Raw genomic sequence first — 16,288 nt, forward strand, 5'->3', positions numbered from 1 at the left:
TGTGATCTTCAGTCCAGCTCTGTGCCTGAAGTTCTGAGAGCAGAAAGCACTGAGTCTTTCTATTCTGTGTTTGCATCATATTAAACATAACAGGATGCTAGTCTATGGCTGGGACTCTTGGCCAGTGATCATAAGTTTTCCAGAATAATAGTAATAATGGCAATGGCAGTAAGTATCAGTTGTAGTAAATCAAGAGGCTGTTCTGAGCTTGAAAGAAACCAGTAGGGCTCTGATCCATCAAGGTGTTTAATACATACTTGCTTTAAGCACATCGTTAAACCACGACAGCCTATGGGTAGGTCAATTCATTTACTTAAAATTGAGCATGTTTAGACTGCTTTACAAGTTGCAGTCCAAAAAGAGAGGTAGAAAAGAGAAAGATGTTATCCTGAATCTAGGAGGTGACAGAATGCATATGGCAAGATCCAGGCTCTGACAACGATCTGAGTCCACTTCCAAGTGAAGGAAGAAAAAATTGAATTGAATGCCACAGGAGAGACTAAGCTGTTATGAGATTCAAGTACAGATTAAAATGATCCAGGAGAATTAAAGTGAAGCTGAAGGCAGCAGTGGCATGGATGGACGGGGAAAAAGGAATCCTTAAAGAATCTGAGTGAGGGAATTAAGAGATGGAAGACAACAGCAACTTCAAAACACAGAATGTGCAAGAAATGAACACTGTTAAGAATCTCAAAAGTAATCTGGACAGTATTTTTTTTTTCAAAAAGAAGAAAAAAAAATTGTTGCTGATTCTTCACCAGCTGATATAGGCTTAAATGTCAACCCTCTGCATGCTTCATATAGCTAAAGAACAGGACATTTTGGGGCCATGCAACACTGACACTCTTCTCAGTGGATCAACACAAATATCCAAAACAACTGTTTCTGCAATTGTGCGACACTGAGAAAATCCAGTATTTAATGACTCTCTGATGAATACTTACACCTCTGAAGTGGTATGGCGATGTCATTGTCTAATATTATATTGGGCAATAACATAAAATATGTTGGAATATTGGCTGGGTCAACACCTGCTAAGCATTTTTTTCCCCACTGACGCCATCTGTAGTTATTAATCCGGATGTGTTTTGTTAACTTCTACATTTATTTTAAAAACACATTTTTTAAAATTTTATTTTAAATAAGCATCTGACCAAGTCAACTGCCAAGCCATCGACATGATACAAGGTTAAATCATGTGATTTATGTATGCTTTTTTTTAAAACATGGCAATAACATGACATTTGCAAGCAATTCTTCTTGCTCACTTCCTACATCCCCATTACCAAAACTCTATTTCTCTTTTGTTTTAATAAATTATAAGTTCTTCATATCTGAGAATTTATACTTTTGAATCACCAAGTGTATCTCATCATGTGATTCCCATTCTCAAGTAGCTCTATCTTGGAATAAACAATAAACAAACCTATGAAGAGTAAATGAGAAATTGGATGAGAATCCACCTCCATTCATGGATATTAAAATTTATAGCTGTGCGAATGGCTATCATTCATCACATACACAAGTTAAATATTTAGTCAGCTCTGCCTCTGTTACACAGGAATTCTTGAAACACATTTCTACTGTAAACTTACTATATTATACTGCAAGCATTTAGGACACATATATATGCATGTATATGTGCACATATGTATTTGCATAGAACACTGCATTGGCAGAAGGTCTGAGGCCAAATTATGTGCAGATTCACAGCTTCTACAGTTCTGTACTTACAGTTTTACCCCAGATTTTGTGACTTCTTCCTCCTCTGTTTATCTATAGATGAGTTTAGACTTTGTCAGCTGAAGTTTCTCCTGAATATGAGATTCTCAGCTGACAAGAGAATTGAGAGTCAAGTCATTCTTTAATTTAGGCCACGGCATTAGGTTCTGAGCTGAGATGCATTGAATTAATGTAAGCAGCTCTTTTAAACACAAAGTGTGGTCTCTGTGTTGAAATGCAGGAGTTGTACCTGGTAAGATATAGAGCCTTCCCAGCTTTTCACCACCCTTACAGAGAAAAGGCCTTAGCAGAAACACAGCGTTTTTCACTTAGGATCTTATGACTGTCTTCCCCTTTATACAGGTTAATTAGAAGTGGAGGAGGAGTCAAGCAACACTGGTCTCCATCTGTTCTGCAGCTGCCACAGCTGAAGCTAAAGGTGCTGATTTTTTTCCAGTGTCATGCTCAACAGTAGGTGTGCTGGTTGGGAAGCACTATGTTGCTACTAGCATGAGACCCACTGCTCTCTTTAAAAACTTTTAGAAAGATCCCAAGAGTTTTATTTGGCTCTAGAAGCTAAATAACTTTCTATTTATTCTCTTCTGCATTTTAATTTTGTTCACTTTAACCATTTATTTTACTGCCTTATTTAATAGTTCATTATCCAGCTGACTTCAGCTCAGCTTTGCTGAGAAATTAGAACTGAAGCTACTGAAAGCTCAGGTGTATGATAGGGTTAGTGTGACCTACCAGGTTTCTGAGCACAAACTGAGCTGCACCACATGATGATAGTCAGGTTTTTACTCCTTTTTCTCTGCTGCTGGAGTAAGAATTTTACCTCACGCTTGGCACAGGCCAAGAGTGGATAAATGTGGGGGGTTTATCTCACAACTGTAGACATCTGTGTCTGAGCTAGACACTGAACAGTCTAGTAAATAAAGTCAGTGCAAGGCACAAATCATCTCATCCTGTAGTAGATGTCTAAAGTAAGTCAGGTGAATCACTCTAAAACTACTTATTTCTCTCCAATTCAGTAAAAGGAACCTGGAATGACTAGCTCGAATGTAGAAACATATATGCAGACACCAAAAGTTAAGTAAAATTACTGTTTCCTTCAGAGACTTACTAAGGCTTAGCAATTTGATTTACTTTGTGAGGTTTAATGCAATCACTGCTGTTGCTATTATTTGTATTCCAATAACCTCTGGAGGGTAGGATCTGTTTGTGACAAACCCTGTATAGATAAAACTTCTTTGTCTTAGTCTTCACAGATAAAGCCATCCCCTAAGTCTCTGTGTCAAGAAGTAAATCAAAGCAAATGGTGAACCAGGAATAGTAGAGGAGGGTCGAGATGGTGACAATCTGTGCAAGTTCGACATATACAAGTGTATGGAACTGGATGGGATGCATCCAAGGGTGCTCTAATGCTAATGCTTTACATTGTTGCAAAGCTACTGTCTACCATTTTTGAAAGATTGTGGAGATAAGAGGAAATTGCAGATGACCAGAAAAGGGCAAATACTATGACTGTCTACAAGAATGGCAAAAAGGAAGATCTAGGAAACTACAGACCAGCCAGCCTCACTTCAGTCCCTGAGAAAACTATGGAAAAGGTTCTCATAATAGGTATTTCTAGACACATGAATAGTGCAAAGGACATGACTGGGAAAAAAAACAGCACAGATTTATCAAACATAATTCATACTTGACTAATCTTATTGTCTTATATGACAAAAAAATTTGCTCGGTGAGCAAGAGGAGAACTGTGGATGTCATCTACCTTGATTTTAGCAAGGTGTACAACACATTCTCCTATAACATCCTTGTTGACAAACTGGTGAGATATATACTGGACAGAGGAGCCATAAGACAGGTGGAAAACTGGCTAAAATGCTGACCTTAATGCGTGGTAGGTAATGGCTCAGAGTTGAACAAGCAGAGTTCTTCAGAAGTCGATGGTAGGTTCAGTCCTGTTCAGTTTCTATATTAACAGTGTGGATCACAGAGCTGAAGGCTCCCTGACCATGTTTGCAGGTGATGGGAGAGAGAGGTTTAAGTACCAGAAGGAAAACCCACCACACAAAGAGACCTTAGCTGGCTGAAAGATTATGACAACAAGAACTGCTTGAGGTTTAAAAAAGATAAATGTAGAGTCCTATACCTGGGGTGGAATAACCCCAACGAGCAGTAGAGACAGGGGGTCTGACTTGCTGGGAAGCAGCTCTGCTGAGATCATGGGGTTCCTGGTGGGCAGCAAGCTATACCTGAGCCAGCAGTGGGCCCTGGCAGCAGTGAAGGCTAACAGCATCACGGCCTGCACCGGCAAAAGAACAACCTGCAGATCAAGGAGTGTGATTATGAACTCTATTCAACACTTGTTAGGCCACATTTCAAATACTGCATCCATTTTGGTCCCTGCAGTGTAAGAGAGACATTGAAAAATTGGAGAGGGTCCAGTGGAGGGTTACCAAGATGATTAGAGGACTGGAGAATTTGACATATGACAGAAGAGTGAAGGAATTGTTTGTTCAGCCTGGAGAAGAGGAAGCTTAAGAGGGATCTAATCACAGCCTTTTAATACCTAAAAGCCAGTTTTAGAGAAGATTAATGTAGATCCAAAGGTTGCACAGTGACAGGGCATAAGAAACACAAGAAAGTTGTTTTAAGGGAAATTCTATCTGGATATAGAAAAAAAATCATCATAAGAACAATAAAACTTAAGGTTACGTTGCTCAAAGAAGAGGTGGGGTCTCCTTCTCTGAAAATATTCAAGGCTGGGCTTCATAGTGCTCTGGATAACCTAACCTAAGGCTCTGCTTTTGACAAAAGTTTGGACCAGATGGTCTCCAGAGGTCCCCTCCAGCTTGGATTTTTCTATGGTTTTATGATACTACAGCAAAGCTATCTTCCTTCCCCTAATAACTGAGCCTATAAAATTATAATCTAACCCTAAATTTGTTTCTTGCTCTTAGCCAGGAGAATACATGGCTGGGACACTTTTGACTGCAATCTCCATTGACTACAATGGGAGTGCAAATTTCTAGTGCACATATAGACATCATCATGGAGATATCTCAGTGACTGTCCGTGGAAGAAACACAAAAGGGAATAAAGAGGACAGAAACCTCTTAGAACAAATATGTTGTTGGAGAAGGATCCTATTCCCTGATGGCTGTTCTGTTTCACCAGCTGTTACCTTCCCCAGAGAGATATGGAGGTCTCTGCTCTATTGTTCATGCCAGGCCTAGATCAATTTTGTATTTTGCCTTATTATAATGGAGGAAGTGGAAATCCCCACGGGATTTTGGGATTGCATGGAAACCTTAAAAACCCATAAAAAAAGAATAAAGTAATAATCATTTGGGGAACAATAATCAGTAAATCACCTTCTAACAGGTCAAAAAAGGAGACAAGATACCAATAGGAATGGAAACAAAAGGGAACAATAATTCAACAGGTATGATAAGCACTGGATAAATACTTCACATTATGAGGAGTGCTAGTGATGTAGTTAAATAATTTTGCACTGACATATACCTCCATGGTCCAACAGATTGCCATTCAGGATTTACAGTGGTGTGGATGGGAGCTGCAGCCATAACTCTAAGGCACTATGTTACTTCTAAATCAAGGTGAAATATGTTACAAGAGGTACCACTTTTCACATGGGACATGAAGTGCGGGGTCCAGAGTTTGACCGTTCATCATTAAAGATTGAATGACACTTTTCATAAGAAGAAAGGTGTCAAATGTAAAGTTCAAGCCAAATTCCAAAATTTGAAATATGGGTGATTTTTAATGGCCTGTAACTCAGGTGCAGTTTGGTGGCTTTTCATCAAACTCCACAGAAGAATTCTCCTTTGCCCTCGGAGTAAAATCAGCAATTATCAGGCCAAGGTTTGGGTTTTTTCCCAATTGAAAGTTATAAGGTGGCAAAAATAAAGCCTTGCAATGGAAGCTGATGACCACTGTAATTATGGAAAGCCCATTATTTCTTAATAATAAGTTCATAAAGCTGTTTACATCCTTTAGGGCAAAAGAAACTGACTAAAAGTAAGTTGTTATTAATTACACTAGTGGAAAAAATATACAAAATATAGAGGTCTTGTAACCCTGGGTGGAGCACTAAAAATTAACATTATTTGGCTCTACAGATAAGCTAGCACTTCCCAGTTAGAACATCAGATGTGTGCTTTAGCTCTGAAAGCTGACAGTCTTTTTAGATTAGAATTGAACAAATGTTTCCTTCTGTATTATTTGCTATAACAGAGGAAAGGCCTCTTTGTTAAATTTCTGCCTCTCAGAAATTTTTGAACATCAGGACTGAGTCTGAAGTCCGTTCTCAGTGTTAAAAAGAATGATGTTTTGCTCCACATTGCCTACAAAGGTCAAATACATTTACAAGTACCTTGAGACCAGTTGTTTATCCAGAAGAAGAGTCTTTAAATCCCATATGAGGTTCAGGCATTGGCATAGTAAATCTAAAATTAAAATAGCAACTGTACAATACCTCCTCTCCCATGAACAGTCAACAAAAATACAATGTCCAGATGTAAAATGTGGCCCATTCCTACTATGCTGCAGGGAGAGGAAACAGCGGAAGGGTAGGCATAGGAATAATCTTTTCCTAAGATTTGATAAATCATATGATTATGGAAAAGTCTAGGTCTTTAACACAAGTTTTATTCTTGGACCTTGTGCGTTACTGTAATGGTGTCTTTGCAATGTCATAATAAGAGGAAAGTAGCTATTTTTGTACAATCTTCCATTAGATGTGCTGCACTACATGTGAAAGTATTTTCCATCGTGAACTTTATTCTAGAGGATACCCAGGCTGAAGTGCGTGAATATAATGGGTCTGTACTGAGGCCTGGACAAGCATAAGTTCATAGACTCACAGAAATGTTGGTTGGAAGGGACCTCTCTTTGGTCCATCTAGTTCAGCCTCCTGCAGGACAATTCCCATCACTAGACCAGGTCAGTTGTGGCTTTGGTTAGCTGAGTGTTGAAAATCGCTTAAGGGTGGAAATCCCACCCGTGTTTCTGATTATCTGATCTCAACCTCAATTTTTCTAGTCTAGGTAAGGCCCAAGAGGCCATCCTTCCACCAAACCCAGCATGCAGGCCCCAGGGTGCGCTCACAGCATCCATAGCCCAGCACCTATGGAAAATTTTCAGTTTGACAGGGTGACAGTTTCAGAGGGAGCAGGCAAATTTCCTCTTAGTAATGAGAAACAGGGAGAAAGAGAGAGGACGAGAAAGAGGCTTACTCACTCCCCTGTTACTTTCTGCAATGAGATTTTTGACACCACAGAGAAACACTGTTCAGTTGCCATTTCTCAAACTACATAATGCTTTCACCGCTCTTTATCAAGCAGTATCTCTTCACCCTCTGTGTATTTTTTTAAAGGATCAGTAACCAAGGTGTCCATGATTTAAAGGTGAACTCACAGTAACTGCTGACTGCTTTAGTGCAAGAAAGTCTGTCTCTTGTTTTCACTATGCAATTGGTAGAAGCACTACATGTTCTTGGCAGGAAAAATAGCTAGAAACCTCAGGAATGCGTGATTTCTAATTTCAACAGAGTGGTAGTTGATTATAAGTATTAGCATAGCTTAACTTTATCCACTATCCAAACTTAATATTATCCTTTGTTTAATACACTGATAGAAAAAGAGCACTCCCCTTTGTATGACTCTGTTGTTTTCATTCTCTGAGGCCAAAGTCGGTGTTGACATAAGCAGGCTCAAGTCCACGAAAGTGAATGAAGTTAAACCTCATTTTGCCAGCAATGAAAGTTAGCCTCTGGAGCAATGCTAATTATGGTTTGTTTGTATCAATTAATCAACACAAGGTTAACTTTCAATCAGCACGTGGAAAACACCCAACACAATTAACTAAAACCCAGTACAAAATCCCTTGATTTACCATGAAGTGGGATATTTCTATAGCCACACAGTACAAGTGCAGGAAGAACTAACCAAGTTAGCTCTGAACAAGCAATCCCCTGAACTACAGCCACGTCAGCAGGGCTCGGCTCAGGGATGACGGAGCCATATCTCCGAGCTGCTGTGCTTCTTAGAGCTGGGCTGGTATCTTATGCGGCACCACGCTGTTCCCTGCGGACATGCTAGCTCTTTTAGTGCAAGCTGATGTTGCAAGCACAGTGCTCTGTTGTGTAGTGTAGATATGGCCAAAATGTTAGGTGCACTAAGGAATGAAACTTCACCCACTAAATTAGGACAGCTTTCCTAAAGGATTGAAATAATACTCTAGGTTTCAGAAGCTGTCCATAAGACATTGGAAAATGGCATGCAAAAAACTACCAGAGATACTGAAGAAACTATAGATGGTAAAAAGAAAGCACATTCATCCATCAAAAATGACAGACACTGTGGTATCTGTCATTCACCCTATCTAACTGCTAAGTGAAACAAAATCATTGCACCTTTGGCTAAGTGCAGTGCTCAAGACATGAGAGACTTTGTTTTACTGAGAATTTTAAAAAATAGGTCATAGATGACAACATGAAATCAATAAATTCTTGAAAAGTGTTCTCATGCATTGCACAATTATGGTGTACAGAATCCAAATCACTGAAGAAAGTTATTTCTCACCTGTCCAGGCAAGACTGAACATTGAGTTTGTCTAATTGATTTAAGAAATAAAAAGGTATGTTTGGTTCTGTCTGTGTCTGAATTGTATCATAAGAACTTTACTGACACCAAATGGTTGGGCTTTCTGGTTTTTATTTTATTCAAGCATTAAGCTTTCTACGGGCCAAGTTCAAGTACCTCAGTGCAGTAAGGCATAGACTGAACACCATGTGAGTCTGAAGGAAGGTGAAAAAAGCATTTAGAGTGTAAAGGGAATTTCATTTCAGAAAATAGAGCTCTCATACGCCAATGAGAAAGTCTCAAGAAAGTGCCAGTGAGAGTTCTGGATTTTGAAGGAGTCGTCAAAACCAAAGCTGATCTTTAGGCAATAGACAGTGTCGAACAGACAGGTCTCCTGACTCACCCTTGCCTGTTCTTAAGAAAGAACATAAAAGCAAGTGGGCTTTACAGAGCATTAGGTAGAAGTGCTCTCTCCTTGAGCGATTCAGTCTTAGCCCTTTGATAAAGTAGCTTCGCTGCTGTATACTAAATGCTAATCAAAAGTTTTCTTCTTTCAGGTGTTCTGCAGCTGGATGTGTGGCTGTGATGTGATGGATGAAGTATTTGAATGCAATTATGACATAAATTCCAGCCTCCCCTTTAAAGACAGCAATCTGCATCATAAATAAGGCAGCAATATGATGGGTTAAGGCTATATAGCAAGCAAGCTGAGGAAAGCAGTCCCCTAACTCTAGGCATCTAAACTAGTGCGAATACTGGTCTCTCTCCTATTTGTTCCCAGTCTTGCAATTTGAGGATCCTCAAAAACACTGAAAGACTAGTTCAAATGAGTGCCCCAGAACATTCCCCAAACGATCAGTCAGGGAAAAGGGATGGGAGGGGGAGAAAAAAGGTGAAAGACCTGACTGAGAAATAGTGTTCTTGTGCAGACTAAATTAGGTTTCCTGAAATGACATGTGAGGTTGAGCCACTGGTATTCTGTTAGAGGGTGGGCTCTTTATGAGCTACCAGTAAAACTGCTGAAGTATCTGCTTTAACATCCGAGATACCATATTTCTAAAGAAAATGTAGGACATTGTTGTGAGTTCTAATCAGCAACCAGTAAAATGCAGTCTCCTCAAAAGAGTGTTATGCAGCCAGTTTTGTCCAGCAAACGGAATACTCAGACAGACATTACTGCATTAAGGAAGAGCAGGGACATTAGGCAAGCACACAGAATGAGTAGCAAAGGATCTTCAGTGAAAGCCACCAACCAAAAGAATGATAGAAAAAGAGAGTTCATAATTTAGCAATTTGCAGGCCTTTTAGTGGTACTGGATCACCAAAGGACATCTGTGTAACGTTTTCATCAGTCTGACGAGAGAGCCAACATCAACATTTGTCCACAGGAACCAAACTAAATATTTAAAGGTGAACTGCAAAGCTAAAATGAAAGTTGAGTTAATCATGGAAATATGCACTGAATGACCCTACTTACCAGGTTGTTGGAGACAATTCATCACAGAAACAAGTTGAGACTCCTATTTATCAAGTCTTTTTCTGCTTTTCTGAATTTTCCTATAGATTTCCTACTTTTCAAAGGATGCTAAAAAATATTCTGTGAGGACAGCAGAAGTCTTGTGTTATCATAGATATTTGATGTCAAAGAATAACATGCTCTGTGATCTTCAGTGAAAAGCCAGAGGACACCCTCAGATAAAAATATAAGGTCAGTAATGTCATTGTAGATAGCCTGATTTAACTCCAGGGTGCAGTCTAATAGATGGGCCTACGTACCTCCACACTCACTCCTGGCTTTGCCTTTTTGGGTTTTGAGCACACAAGTTTACTACACCTTCACTGAGGTAGATTTTAATAGACAACGTACTTAAGAAAAACCAGGAGTTCTTCCAGCAGTTATGTGATTTTGACTTGGGGTTGTGAAAGGGTTGAGCAATAGGAACAAATAGATTATTTGTTCCACACAATTACAAGGAAAATGGAAAATTATTTGTTAGAGGTATCAAAGTGTTTTCAAAATGAGATTTCCTATTCTGTTAAAAAAAGTTCCCTGGAATTTTTTTCTTGGATTTTCTTGGCACTTTTTCGACTTACATTATTCTTACAGCCATAAAGTTGCCCATAAACCTATTTTTCCTTTATTCCAGCAGCAGTGTCCAATCTGTGGCACACGCATCAACTGCCACATAGTAAGCACACAGTCCAGCTCACACTCCATCTTCTGCTTCCTTCAGAAGAATGGAAACATGCAGAAATAGAGACAGACTGAATACACTGATTCAGAAACTTTGGAGTCCAAGAAAGTACAGGGCCATTCCAAAGCATAAAAGCCCTGAACACTTATTCCAAAGCCCAGAGAAACCAGTGGGAGTCTGGCCACTGTATTCAGCAGGCTTTGGAGCATACACATGCAGGCAGGGAGAGTTCACCTGCACAGTCAGCTGTAGGAAACTGTGAACTAACATCAGTATCTTTTGAAGGTGGCTTCCCATTGCCGACTGCTACCTGGGAGCCATGCAAGAGCAGTGGAGGGGTGCTAAGCATGGGTTAGCCTTCCCTGCCTTGGGAGTTACCACATCAGGCACTGCACGACACTGATCCAGCTCTGCAACTTCTAGATCAGTTTCTCGTCTCTTTTGCCTGGGCCCTGGTAAGAGCAGATGGGTAATGCTCTGCATCCAGCACCAGAAAGGCAGGGTGGACAACTGCTCCAGAATTCGACTACATGGAAGAACCAGAGAGGCCTATTCACCCTTACAGGTGAGCCCTTCTTACCTGTGAGTTTCTGGCTAGCCAGCTGCAATATGATCCAATTTTGGTGCTTATTTGCACATTTAGTTTCTATTTCCATGCAGTATTAATAAAGTATTAGGACACTTTTTCCCACTGAACTTGAGAGCAAGCAGAGACTCCCTTGACATTAGCACAGACCCTGAGCTTGCGGCAGGTTTTTGCAAATCAGGCTGAGATTCAAGAAGATTAATCAGAATTACTGTGGAAATACTAAATCATTAACAAATAGTTAATAATCAATAGTTAATCAGAAAAAAATTAGTGAAAAGACTGGAAATTTAATTTTTTATATCTGATGGGAAAACCAAGCAGAAAATGATGGCTTCATCTCAGATTCACTAATCATTTTTAATCTATTTATTATCTGGAGTTGTTACTCAGAATGATAATAGAAAGAAGTCACTTGGAACTAAACAGAGGTTCACATCAGACATAAAATCTCACAAAGTACTTTTGTTATCAAAAACTCTGTAAAGTCCTAAAAACATGGGCCTATTCCAGAACCCAGAGAAACCGATGGGAGCTTGGCCACTGATTTCAACAGGCGTTGGAACAAACTCACTGTTAGCTAAGCACACAGCTATCAGTGTGGCACTGAGCCTGGGTTAACATACTCTGCCTCTCATCAGGACTCTTTGTTCCATGGCATGTCTCAAGAAAGTCTCACAGCTAGTCATTAACCAAGCATGCTCAAAATATGGATGGAGATATTTGATGATGGTTCAGAGCATTTTCACGAGAACTTTTAAAGAACTGAACAACATGCCTCTTGCAAGGCACAAGGACTTAGCTGTGATGAGCATAACGAGAAGACAAAAACTAAGAAATTATTTTTCTGCAATCTGTAAAAAAAGAAAGTTGATAGCATCAGGCAAGGGAATAGTATTTTAGCAGGTAAAATGCCTTCCAACAGCTGGAAACTGGAGCAATACAACTCAGGCATGAAATGACAGTGAGGATTACTAACTAAAGGAAGAACACACTGAGTAGCAGTGGATTCTACATCACTGGAAATGTGTTCATCAGATTGGCCTTTTTAGTGAAACATATACTCAGACATCCAGGGAATTCCTATGGCTTTTGCTAAGTAGGAAGTCAAGTTAGTTCCAATGTATTAACGTTCCAATGCATTACAGTTTGCAGCTCCTTGAAAAATATAGTATCATAAAAGACAGTGTCACTCACAATTATTCATATGCCATTTCTTGCTCTCAGACCTGTCTGATTACACTTTAAATCAACCAGCACAGAACTAAAGGGAATTCCACCCTAGATCCTCTCCAGTTGTTGGCTTGATCAATGGTCATGAAGGAAAGGAAACATGAGAGAACCAGCTGACAAACAGCTTGTTGACAAGGCTACATGTAACCAGAACAACAGCAGGACAGTCATCTAGGGAAAATTTGACACCTGCTGTAGCAGAAATTAAGAGTTTACAGATGTTACAATTAGGGCAGTCAGCTTCTAATCCACACCCTTGTAATTCAAGCCCCCAAAATTCTCCAAACAGTTGTAATAAAGAAGAATCCAAGTAGTTAGGAAACTGAAGCAAACAGGGCAGAGCAGCTGTTTTAATTAGTGCTTTGCTTAACCTGAGAACCATACCCCTACTCACTGGGATCATTAAAAAAAATCAAGTTTTACATGGGTAATGGCATTTTATTTTGCTCTTCTGTAGCATCACTGCTAGAGATGCTACATTTTTCATTTGCAAAGAAAAACTAGCAATACTGCACCAAATCTTGGTCATAAAAAAGAAATCAAATTAATTCCAAATCACATACCTGCCTAGCACTAGGATACTGAGTTTTCTGGGTTCATCTTTATGTTGCTCTCATCCAATACTTTTTTCCCGCTGGACAATGAAATTTAAACCACAGCTGTCCACTGCTATTTTCATTCCTGGAGAGTATTCTACCTAGTTTTATGAAACATAGTTTATGAAGCATGAGCAAAATGAGTGAGTATATTCATATGCACATGCCTAATGGTATGTTGGAGTCAAAGAGCCCACTGTAAATAGCAGGTGGTTACAGGAATGATTCTCATGCTCAACATAGTTGATAGGGTTAAAATGCTATTCTCTAAATCCTTCAAGCTCAGTTCTACTGTATTATACAATACTATAAAATTAATTAGCATACATAAATATATTGTGATTAAATGGGTGAAGAGGGCACCCAGCTAGTGGCCTGTGAGTGCTTACATCTTGGCACAGTTTTGTGGTGGCAGTCAGTTATGCCAATGCAGACACTGCACGGAGGTGGTCAGCAGTAGGCAGATACCCTGTGCTGTATGTTCTAACACATCAACAACATGATGGGCAAAAATGAAGTACGGAATAAGCATTAAAAGGCAGTTGGGTAGAAAAAATATTTTTGAACACTTTTTCCATTCTTTGACAGCTAGAAAATCCCTTACCCGATTTGAGGAAGAAAACAACTTTCTCAAAGCTGGAAAGTTCTAATATTTTGGAACTCTGTTTTGTTTATGTTTGAGAAAGTTGTGGAACAGCAACAGGCAATGAAAGCATACATTGGCACAATTAAGTCTGGTAACTCAAGAAGCCAGATATTGTTTTCAGTTCTACACACAGTTTAAATTTGCCAACCCACTTGAATAGGCTATTTTGGAAACCAATGGTGACAACATGTGGATAAAGTTCTGCTCTGCTACTTACCAAATAAAGGAGTCTTTGGCTGGAAAAATAATGATTTGTGAACCGAAATGAAAGGAGGCAAGATGAACCTCTAAAGAAATGTTCAAGAAGAGAAAGACTACATATAGAAATGGTTCTAAGGAGACACTTTCTCCAAAGTAAAGTGTAGTTACTTTACAGGGGATGGAAAGATTCTCACGTTAGCATGATTAAGGGATCATGTTTGAAGAATTATAAATTAATAAATAAATAAATAAATAAATTGAATAGGCCTTCTCCTCCTGAGATCTTCCCTGTATACTCTGCAGTTTCCAATGCCTCCCTCTTTCCGGAAAATAATAGACCTTAGAAAACTTGTCTATGCTGAACAATTGAAAAGAAATATATCTTTTTCTTAAGGGGGCTTTAAAAAGAGAGCAGACAGTATCAGGAGAGGGAATGACATGTTACCAAATAAAATGCCAATAAACTACATTCAAGAAGTTTTATAAACCAGTAGATTTTTTTCCTCATATCACAGTTTTTTTGAAGAAGCACCATGGGAGGAGAAGAATGAGGTGACATCCAAGCTAGCTCTAAATCAAGTAGTTTGCAACACAAAGAAGCTGCTTACCATCATTTCTTGTACTTGATTCCACTTAGAGTGCATGACTGACCATATCTTTGTGCTGTGTCTCATTTAGACTCAGTTCCCATAAAAGAGGCACAGGACTTCTGCGCCTGTACTAATTCTAGATATTTGTGGTGAAATCTACTTCTCAGAAAAGAGCCAGAAAACTCACTCTTTGAAGCCCTTGAAACAGCACTAGGATTCTTTGTATAGTCTTGTTCAGACTTTTTGATTCTTGTCATTGTTCCTTATTTTATATTTCTGTAGTCATTTCTTGAAACAGATATTGCTTTTTTTAATATGTGCATTTTAGGCAGTAGCTAGCAAGGTAGGCTACCGAACCTGCATTGGATTCCTAGAAGCTTTATTAACAAACAGCCAATCAAATATAGCAAATTTAATATTTTAAGCTACATGCAAGCTCTGAGTTTGACATGGCTCCAAAGATAAGTTTCATGCTTTGCCCATACTTTGGGTTCGGTGTTATTTAACTTGCTGTACACCAAGATAAAAGCCTAACAGCCTGTCTGATAGATGGCTCAACCCTGATGACATTACTCATGGAACAGCCGAAAAGCTGATAAGAGTTAGAGCTGAACATATCAGCCCATTATGAAATGTTTTCTTTAAATGCTGTAGAGTAGGTTTCAGAGTAATTTCTGCACTATTTAAAGTCATCATATTGTGTGTACTGTGCCAAATAAAATTTTGGCACTACAGGCATGCAAAAGATACAGATTTTGCCAAAATATCAAAAGAGCAGTTCATTAAATATCTGTAGCAAAGAAACCATGTTCAAAGAGAAATTACAATGCCTTTCCCCAACATGCATGCTTATACATATGGAATTGTGAACTGTACATGACCGATCTGAGAGTTTCTGTGGAATTGCCAAAGGTTTTCAGTATTGGTCTAACTCTGCTCTCTGTAAAGTCAACTCAGGTCTTACCCTTGGCTTTTTCTGTGAGCAGAGGTAGGCCAGCAATGACTGAGAGCTTTAAAATATCCCGTCTTGCATATCAAATGCTAAACAATTCAATAACAGTGCTCTTGGGTTAAGGTGAAGGTACTACCCCATACAATCATTTTACTGTATGTAGGATCTGGAAATGCAGTGCGGTGCATTTCTGTGACTGCTAAAACTATAACATCTGGAATGCCATCCTGGAAGTTTTCCAGGTGATTTCCATGAGGAACACTTTGTAAAAGTTGTTACCCTTCTAAGCAGAATATGTTCCCAGGCCTGCATAGGAGCAGAGATTGGATTATAAAGTGCTAAATGTTTTTTACAACTGTATCAGCAACAATACTGTATGGATAACTATTCAAGGGAAATTATTTTTACAGACAATTTCAATGGATTTGTTCCAGTCCTCAATTAGATTCATATTTCTGGATTCAGAAATGTAAGATAAGTTATCCTATACTCATCCCTTTGTGAAATCAGGATATCCAATCTAGGACAAATCTCTTCAGCCTTCTTATTTCCTATCATTTTCACATAATGTTTTCAAAATCTAGGGCATGAGCAAAATGGCATGGGAGAGAGTGTAGAGAAGCTGAGTCTCTGGGAAATTTACAAAGCTGATGCTGGTCATTATCACATGGCCTGGACAGCCAAGTAGTTTGAGCATTTAGCAGGGTACGCAGGTACATGATTATGGGAGCAGACAATAAAAGGTATTTTTGGATACAGTGAGGCTTTAGGGGCTGTCTCGGTTGCTCACGAGGTGGAGCAATGAGGTGTCTCATTGGTACATTAGGAGTTCATGTCGTGAGGCACCAGCTCCTTGTTGGGTGTCTGTTGACTTTGAACCCTTGGTGAAGTACCCCTGCCCTAAAAACACATCACGTACATACTTCATGTTAGAGGAAAAAAATATTAAA

The sequence above is a fragment of the Pygoscelis adeliae genome, unplaced genomic scaffold (assembly GCF_000699105.1).
Source record: "Pygoscelis adeliae isolate BGI_AS28 unplaced genomic scaffold, ASM69910v1 Scaffold354, whole genome shotgun sequence".
NCBI lineage: Eukaryota > Metazoa > Chordata > Aves > Sphenisciformes > Spheniscidae > Pygoscelis > Pygoscelis adeliae.